This window comes from Lithobates pipiens, unplaced genomic scaffold (assembly GCF_037356315.1).
Source record: "Lithobates pipiens isolate NorthernLeopardFrog02 unplaced genomic scaffold, aLitPip1_a1.2 Scaffold_19, whole genome shotgun sequence".
Classification (NCBI taxonomy): Eukaryota; Metazoa; Chordata; class Amphibia; order Anura; family Ranidae; genus Lithobates; species Lithobates pipiens.
The window spans coordinates 517172764-517182611 of NW_027507764.1; the positions used below are offsets into that span (position 1 = coordinate 517172764).

Sequence of the window (9848 nt, forward strand, 5' to 3'; positions counted from 1 at the left end):
CATATCTTGTCTTGCAGGGGATATTCTAATACAGGGAATAATTAACTTAGTTCATAATTCTGCAGTCTTCCTCCCTGCCATTTCCAGTTGTGACGATTTCTCCTTTGAAGCCACTCTTCTTTCTGGTCTTCAACCAGTTTTGTCTACACTCCTTTATCCAATCACGATCCACACATCCTGGTGCGGGAAAGTGTAGGAAAGAATGTCTGGCTGCTGTGGGACTGTGGAGTAAGGTAAGTATCTGTCTGTATTAGATCATCCCCTAGAAAAAGAACATCATTTTTTTCACCAGCTTACAGGGGAGGGGTTCTGGGGTCAATGTTAATTTTTGAATTTATGCCCAGAGTCCAGCATTGAAAGGTGACAGCAGAAAAAAAAATCAAGTGGTCAATCGAGTCTGTCTCATTTTTTTATTACTTTTTTTTGTCTGTATATGGATCTACATTTCAAATTATTTAAAATGTTATTAGCACTTCTATTACTTGTCTACCATTTGAAAATAACGAGATATAAGATAATTGCAATTTGATAAATTATACTATGCAGTGTAAACAATATATGTAATAAAAAACCTCTATTTTTCTGTTTGACTGGGAGAAACGGAGGTCAGATTAGAGGTGTTTTTGGAAAAAAAAGAAAATCCCCTGTTGTTCCTATTGCGTAATTTTATTGATTAATAAGCGCTTGTTTTACCTCTTCCAAAATGTGAGTGTAAGCCCTTGTACTCACGGTCGGAGATTCCGACAACCAAATCCGTTGGATTTGGTCCGAAACTGTTGCATACACACGGTCGGACAAAGTTGTTGGAAAATCCAACGTGATGACGTTATTTCGTTACGACGGGACTATGTTCACACTAGTAGCCAATAGCTTTGGTGTAGGAATTTGATCTGAGCATGCATGGCACTTTGTCCGATCGGAATTCTCTACACATGATCGGAGTATGTCCGATCGGAGCATTTTGTCAGAGAATATTTCTGGCAAGTTGGAAAAGTTGGTCCGATGGATTTTCCAACGGAAACAGTCCGATGCAGACCACACACAGTTGGAATATCCGACAAAACGCTCCGATCGGACACATTCCGTCAGAATCTCCGACCGTGTGTACAAGGGCAAAGTCTTTAATTTTTAATAATAAATTTTGTGTTATGCGGATTCACGCTGTTAGGTGTGACCTCAACAAGTCACCTATTTGTCAGGTTATGTTACCGTTTCCCAATTGTTAGTTAGAGTTCTTATCTGAGCAAAGAGACACAGAAGTATTCAGTATTTCTGCTCAGAAGTCCGTCGTTAACTCTAACTGTCTCTGACTGACTGTGGCTCTGAGGCTTCTTTATTACATCTTTTATAGACAGAAAAGAGCAAACATCAGCAAATGTAAAAAAAACAACATTTTCAAAGTAAAGACAATTCTCCGGGTGTTATCAGCTGATAAGACAATCTTCTGGGCGTAGACTGCTTTTTAGGGCTGATGCGGCCTCTTCTTGATGAGTACGTGAAAATAGATGACGAATCCTTATTTTACAGAGAAGGATAGAAAAATATAAGACATAAGGTCAACCATTTTGTTTCAACATATACCTTAATCCTTACATTTCCCCCTTTGACATCACCCCTCCCTCTTGCCCTGGGTCCACCTGAACAAGTTCTAGTCGGCCTATATCCAGAGTACTCTCCCTGACCGCGAGTTGTCAGAGGGGTATACACCCATCCCCCTGGACAGTACCAACATCTAAAATTCAGGAAGAGTGGCTTTTCTGACAGATGGGTGATGTCAAGGATCTAAATCTACCTATCTTCACAAAAGTTCCATCTTTTCCGCATCATTTACCTTGGCTTTCTTGCAAAAGCATATGAGCAGTTTAAAGCATGCATAAAAGAAAAATACGAATAAGAGCACCACTATAATCGTCATTGCTGCCTTCTTAACCCAAGAGAATAACCCTGAGAAACTAAAAGTTCCACCAAACGGATCCCAGTCGCGACCAATATTTCGGGCCTTCTCTTGTAAATTCTTTACTTCCGTACGGTGTTGTGCAATGATGTCATAATAATCAGGTACCTCAATGCTGGTGTTATGTATCCAAGTACAGCACTCATAGTCCTCAGTAGTTTCACAGAGTCCTGTCAGTGCTGCACTCATACTTTCAATTGCTAATTCATGTAATTCTAATTGTTAATGCTACTGTTAGCAAGATCAGTATAGTTTATAGGAACTGCCATCAGTGGTATACTTGCTGTGCTGGGGTGTAATTTGCTACAAATCCAACATTTCTCATATCCTGACTTCTGGGCATAAGCATATTTAAACTTCAGTAATAACATTTTTTTAGAAAATCCTTCATCCTTGTGTATTTTATTCTGTGAGGTAACCAAACTATTAGCCAGAATTACTGAAACAATAAAAAGATACATGTTGTCATTTGCCAACTGGCTCCTTTTTACAATGAGAAGCGTGGATCCAGGTAGGTTTCCCTTCCAATTTCACTGAGGTTGCTGTAATCAATAGCACCTGGAAAGGACCTTCAAACCTTGGTTCCAGTGTCTTTCTGGTATGTTTCTTTACATACACATAGTCTCCTGGTTGTAGATCGTGTGTACCTGTGACAGAATTAGGGTCTGGAAGAGAAGAATACACACTCTTGTGGATTTTAGTCAGACGCTGTTGCAACTGTATTACATACGTAGTTAAACTATCACATTGTAATTGCATACTTTGAAGAAAATATAAACCTAATCTAGGTGCACTTCCAAACAGTATTTCATATGGGGATAACCCTGTTTTTCCTGTTGGGGTGTACCTAATAGAGAACAAAGCTAAAGCTAGGCACTCAGGCCATGGTTTATTTAACTCTTGCATAGCTTTTTGTATTTTCAGCTTGATTGTACCATTTACTCTTTCTACTGATCCTGAACTCTGTGGGTGGTAAGGAGTATGAAAACTTTGTTGAACCCCTAACATTGCCATCACATTTTGCATTATTTCTCCCGTGAAATGTGTCCCCCTATCTGATTCTATTGTTTCTGGGAGACCAAACCTAGGTATCAGCTCAGTAATCAGTTTCTTGGCGGTGGCTTTTGCCGTAGCTGATTTCACAGGATAACTTTCGGCCAGCCTGAAAATAGGCAGATGCACACGAGAACAAATTCAAAGGGGCCGCTCTTAGGCATTTGTATGTAGTCAATCTGCAGTCTCTGAAAGGGATATTGGGCCCGGACCTGATGTTTACGTGGGGTTTTCACTCTCTGTCCTGGGTTATTAATCAGACAGATTTGGCATGCAGCACAGTAGTTCCTTGCAGTACTACTGAATCCAGGGGCTAGCCATCCTTGGCTTACAATCCTATACATAGAATTGGAGCTGACATGAGTGGGTAAGTGAACAGCCGCTGCCATTGCTGGGTATAGAGAAGCGGGTAGACATATTTTGTCTCCTTCTCTCCATACATTGTCAAGGCCTGGTGCAGCTCCCTCTTTAACCCAACGGTCCTTCTCAATAGCCCCTGCTTGTTCCTGTAGTTCCATTAGCTGCTGCCATGTGGTTTCGGGCATACTCACCTGTACCGTGGCTAAGGTCTCAGGGCTTACTTCCCCTAGAGCTGCCTTCTTTGCAGTTAAATCTGCAAATGCGTTTCCTTTTGCCTCAGTTGTTTTTGCGCTCGTGTGTGCCGCTATCTTCATGATGGCTACTCTTTTAACCTTTTGAAGATTGTTCAGGACTCTTTTGATTCCTTCACCATGTTTAACAGGTGTGCCTGCTGCTGTAAGGTAACCTCTAGCTTTCCATATGTGGCCATAATCATGTGCAACACCGTAGGCGTATGCGGAATCAGTGTAAACGTTCCCTTCTTGTCCCTCTAAGTGTTCTAGGGCTTTCTCTAGAGCGGTTAGTTCCGCTTCTTGTGCCGACATGTGTGCTGGTAGTGACTTTGCCTCAATTACCTGTGTGTCCGTTACCACAGCATAACCTGTGTGATATTTACCTTTGTCATCGGCAAATCTACTACCATCTATGTACAGTGTGTGTTCTGCATTTGTAATGGGTATGTCTGTGACATGTGGGAACCCCGTGGTTTCTTGTTCCATAAGTTGAAAACAATCGTGTTCATCAGATGTTATGTCATGAAATGAAAGTGTGTCAGAATCCTGAGTATCTTGTGCTGTGTCTACACCATTATCATCATTACTCCCCCCTGTCAAATCTGTCTGTAATGGTAAAAGCTGTGCTAAGTTAAAAGAAGTGCATCGCTGAAAGGTAACATTGGGGGGTAGGAGCAAAGTGCATTGTAGACGCAGCTGCCTTGCCATTGATATGTGTTTTGGTTGGACCTGTGATAAGATGGCGTGTATGTCATGTGTGGTATGTACCACTACAGGATTGTCTAAGACAATTTCTGAGGATTTGTCAATGATAATTGACACTGCTGCAACTGCTCGTACACAGGACGGTGATCCTCTAGAGACAGGATCGAGGGCCGCCGAGAAGTATGCTACCGGCCTTTGTTTGATGTGTTGTTGTGTCAACACCCCTGTTGCGTGTCCCGTGATTTCAGCAATGTACAAATGAAATGTTTTGGTATAATCAGGGATCCCGATCGCAGGTGCCGAAATTAGTAACCTTTTTAAGGTGCTAAAAGATTCATGACCTGCTTCTGTGAGTACATAGGGTACTATTTTCAAACAATCATATAATGGCTGCATCAGAGAACTGGCATGTGGTATCCATTGTCTACAATATGATACCATTCCCAGAAACATACGAAGTTGCTTAAAATTGCGTGGGATATTCATTTGTCTTATGGCCTGGACTCGGTCTTCAGTGAGATGTCGAGTACCCTGGGATATACAGTGGCCCAAAAAGACAACCTTTTTCTGACATACCTGTAACTTAGTTCTATTCACCTTGCACCCTTTTTCAGCCAGGAATTGTAACAATGATAGAGTGGCTTTTAAACAAGTATCGTTATCCGGACAACATAACAATAGGTCATCTACATATTGCAACAATACACAAGTGTCAGGCGGTTGCCATTCTCTATTTTTACTTTTTAAGGTTTAGTCAGTGGGGCATCAGTCAGGAGTCCGTCATAACCACTTATGGGTATGGTGTCACGGGACGTCATGTGTGGAGGGACTACTGAATCAGACAACAGACTGCGTGACGCTCCTGTGTCAACCAAACAAGGAATATGTTTACCTTCCACCTTCATCAACATGTGGAGCATTTTGTTCTCTGATTCAGCTAGGACTGGGGCAAGTCATGCGGTCGGATCGTCCCTATCATTGGTACGCCTCTGTCTGTAGTCCCTCGTGTCTCTGTCCGTGTTTCCTTCCTGTTCGTCTTTTATCCTTTTCCTACAGTCTCTTTTTATATGTCCCACCTTGTTGCAGTAATAACAGGTAAGAGGTTTACGGGAGGAATTCCCTCCTTCATTGACCCGGGCAACAGTGTTAACTCCCGGTGTCCTTCTGGGTTTAGTTTCTGCTAAATCAGCCTCTATGCCTTGTGCTTTCTGCAACAATGTTCCTCTGTCCCGTATGGCTCTCCATTCGGGAGTACATGCCTTCAGTTTGTCACCTATTTGGGGTACTAGTCCTTCCATAAACTGTCGATTGAAAGCCCTAATGGTGACGGGTAAGGCTAAATCTAGACCTTCGTCAGCCATCATGCTTTCCATGTTGAGGTAAAATTCTGTAACAGTCTGACCTGGGGCCTGTTTTATGGGCGCTGTCGAACCCCTTTCCTGCTGTTTCCCTTGGCAAAATTCTCGTAACTGAGCAATAAACAGGGGTCTAGAGTCTATATGACGAGGATGTATTCCTGGTGGATCTGCCGCTGGATCCCCTTGTGGTCTATGTGGAGCAATTTCATTCATAAATTGATTAAACATTGTCAGTGTCATTTTATGTCTACATATATCTTCCCCATCTTGCCAAGTTGCTTCATGTGTGTCTAGTAATTGTGTCACGAATCTACAGAATGCGGCAGGTTTTGCTACGGGATCAGGAGCATTCTGTATTAATGCCATAAGAGTGTCAGCCGACCAAGGTGTCCATGTCCTCAGAACGACTTGTTGAGTCACTGTAGGTGGCTGTCCTGCTTGACCCGCATTTGGATTATTTACTTGTATTACCCTAGTCCGACTATGGACTGGAGCTACGGGCTCTGGTCTTTGAGCGCCGCAATGCACACATTCCTGTGCCCAGTCTGGGTTCTGGGTACCGCATACTCGGCATACCCATCCTCTTCCTCTTAAGGAAGGATAAAGTTTTGGTCTTTCATTACCTGGTGTGGTAGTGTTATAAGGAGGTGGAGTATCTCCCGTATTTACCCTATCGCCGGGAGCAGAAGGAAGACTTTTGCGTCGGACCTTCATATCCCATCCACCCTTTTCCTGACAATACTCCCATCCCTCCTCTTCAGCCCTGTTGGAAACCTTAATTAAACATTGTATTTGTGATACCCATCTGTTCTGCAATATCTCTCCCTGTCTGTCTTTCTTTATTTCTTCCCAACCTTCTACACTTAATCCATTTTCTCCATCCATCCCCAATTTCTTGAGAATCCTATTTGTGCCCTGTGCCTTATCCTTCCCATACAACATTGTAATTATGTCTTTAACATCATAACATTTCTGAGATTCCTCCTGGGGTTTACCATGTGTCTGGCCCATTTTGACAGTCCTGCCTAGGTGGCGTTTGGATCACTTACTAAGTGTCTCGTTGCCTTCTCCTCCTACGGTGCCAAAATACTAAAAACCTCTCCTGGATGAGATTTCTGAAATCGAATTACCTTATATGCTAGCCAACTGACAAATATTATGACCAGACTGACGGCTACAACATATACAAGCATTCCCTTTTGGTGGCCAAACACATATGACTAGGTCTCCGGGCTTTTGTGGAGACCTTATTTCCCTTCCCATTACCATGGAATCTCTCAGCATTCGTTTCTTATTCCTGCTTTATTGAGGCAGTCAGGACTTATACTTTCAACCCGTTTTTAGGCTCATGAATCAAAAAGGCATATATCAAACGTAAGTGTCAGACCCCCAAAGTACTCTCACGAGTTAAGGGCGCATTCCGTTACCCATTGGGATGATATATGTTTCAATTCACACCATACAAACAGGGCTTATCTCATTCACAACAGACAGATGACAAGTAGACAGACAAGAAACAACGGTAACATAAGCCAAAATATTAAGTTCAAGACCCGCCTACTACAGAGGTTGGTGTTTACCTGAAGAACAATTCAGACAGATCAGGTGGGCACAAATCTAAGAAGCACAGAGTTTATAAGAAAATAAAGCTTTTCTTACCTGCGCAGGATTTGTCTGTGGTTCTTTGATGTGCCCGACCATTTCGTTCCGTCCTTATGTTCGTTCGCCTCTTGTAGTTTCTTCAGCGAGTCCCTATTCGCGGCGCCAGAAATGTTAGGTGTGACCTCAACAAGTCACCTATTTGTCAGGTTATGTTACCGTTTCCCAATTGTTAGTTAGAGTTCTTATCTGAGCAAAGAGACACAGAAGTATTCAGTATTTCTGCTCAGAAGTCCGTCGTTAACTCTAACTGTCTCTGACTGACTGTGGCTCTGAGGCTTCTTTATTACATCTTTTATAGACAGAAAAGAGCAAACATCAGCAAATGTAAAAAAAACAACATTTTCAAAGTAAAGACAATTCTCCGGGTGTTATCAGCTGATAAGACAATCTTCTGGGCGTAGACTGCTTTTTAGGGCTGATGCGGCCTCTTCTTGATGAGTACGTGAAAATAGATGACGAATCCTTATTTTACAGAGAAGGATAGAAAAATATAAGACATAAGGTCAACCATTTTGTTTCAACATATACCTTAATCCTTACAACGCTATGTGTGTTTTTCATTCCTTTTTGGTCCTATATGTTTGAATCCACATGACGTTTAATATACCTTGGAGCTTCCTTTCTTGTTGACCGGTGGTCCTTATGAGAAGATTATTTTTTCCAATTGTATCAACGCCTATATCCATCCGGGCTCTACTATTTTTTGGTAAAGAATCACCAACAAGTTTGTTTGATTCATAGGGCGTACGTCCTATTGAATCCATACTTTCCGGTAAGCCTCAGCGTTATTGGTGGCGGTGCTCCGTCTCCATTTTTCATGCATGTCCAGTGGTGGCTTGAAAATGACCATTCAGGGTGCCAATATATTTATGTTTTGGACATTTCCATTTCATCAAACACTATTTCTCACTCAGTGGACTTTTTCCTTTATTCATTTTTTCTATCATTGCTTTTGAGTTTACAATAAGTTGTTCACTGCATTTTATGCGTATGGTATATATCGGTTTAATCACCTGATATTACTGTATTTTATATGTATGTTATACATTGGTTTAATCACTTGATATCGCTGCATTTATATGTATGGTGTACATTGGTTTAATCACCTGATATCAATATTGCACATTATACTGTTAGTTTGATATCTTCACAATTATTTTAACTTTGATGGACAGCATGGTATTTAGCACATTTTTTTCACTGTTTACCTAAGGCCGCGTACACACGGGCGGATTGTCTGTCCAACTTAGTCCGCTGAACCGTGTTTCAGCGGACAATCCGCTCGTGTGTGGGCTTCAGCGGACTTTTTCAGCGGACTGTCTGACGAACAAAGTCTTACGGAATTTCCGTAATTTTGTCCGTTCAAAATTGGTTTTGTCCGTCCAAACTTGGTTTCAGCGGACAGTCCGCTCGTGTGTAGGCAAGTTGGACGGACTAAGTATGGCGCATGCTCAGAAAGGATTTACACGGCCGAAGGTTGCATTGCAATGTATAGGACGTCGTTTTTCTAGTCCCGTCGTACGTGCTGTACACGTCATCGCGCAAGCTTTCAGCGGACTGTCTGCTCATCGTGTGTGGTCAAGTCCGTTCATTCAAATTTTGAACGGACTGTCTGTCGGATTGTCTGACGAACTTAGTTGGGCAGACAATCCGCCCGTGTGTACGCGGCCTTAGAGGTGTTTTTGCAACTAAGCTGTCATGTAGAAGGGGAGTTATGCCCAAGTTTATGGGTCACTATTTTAGAAGACCTCAAAATGAACTAAATGGCAGACAGAATGTGTGATAAAGCTCTGCATCGAATAGCCTATGCAAGTGCTCTGGCAGCACCAATATGCCAGTAGTATATATCCTTCACTCTGGAAATGTTTTCCTATTAGTTTTTTAACAGATCAAAAACCATACTTTGTTGTAGTCGCTGAGATTTTGTACCTGTACTTTTTCATGAGCTTCAAGCTTGAGTAATCAGTATTTAATTGGATTAAAATTTGTCTCCAGTGACACATTCCACTATCCAGAATAACACACTCAAAGAGGATCTGGGAACATTTACACATGCAAGTATAGTCAAATACGCTCAATAGCTTTGGCAAGGCAGCTTCCACAGCAAGGCTTCCCTCGATGGGTACCCAACAACAGCTCAAACCATAGAAATACAGAAGGGAGAGCCAGACCAAAACCAGATAAGAGTCCAATATAATTTTGGTAAAAACAAATGAATATACAAAAATCCAACATGTTTCAGGGCAACACCACTTCCCTTTCATCAAGGCTGAACAAGGATAAAACTTGGATAGACTCAGAGGACATAATAACTTCACAAATCCATATTAGAACCAGTATTGAATTCTCTACATGAGAATGTAGAGCAACAAGCACACAACTACTGTATTCAACTCCCGCAAATCCATACATAGTGATTTGTCCATACTCCTTCATTCCCACTGCAGGTCACAGAGTGCAACAGATAAAGCACCACTCAAAATACATGACATCAAAGAGCAATAGCATGATGTAGTAGTGGAT

At 41.9% G+C, this 9848-nt stretch overlaps 1 long non-coding RNA gene across 1 annotated transcript; it reads right to left on the reverse strand.

The window, feature by feature from the left end:
• Positions 1-1262: 1262 nt before the first annotated feature.
• On the reverse strand, positions 1263-7839 carry LOC143997515 (uncharacterized). Its single transcript, XR_013277695.1, has 2 exons — positions 7323-7839; positions 1263-2619 (listed from the first exon to the last, which is right to left on the reverse strand). It is a non-coding gene; the product is annotated as an uncharacterized LOC143997515 (long non-coding RNA).
• Between the last annotated feature and the right edge of the window lie 2009 nt (positions 7840-9848).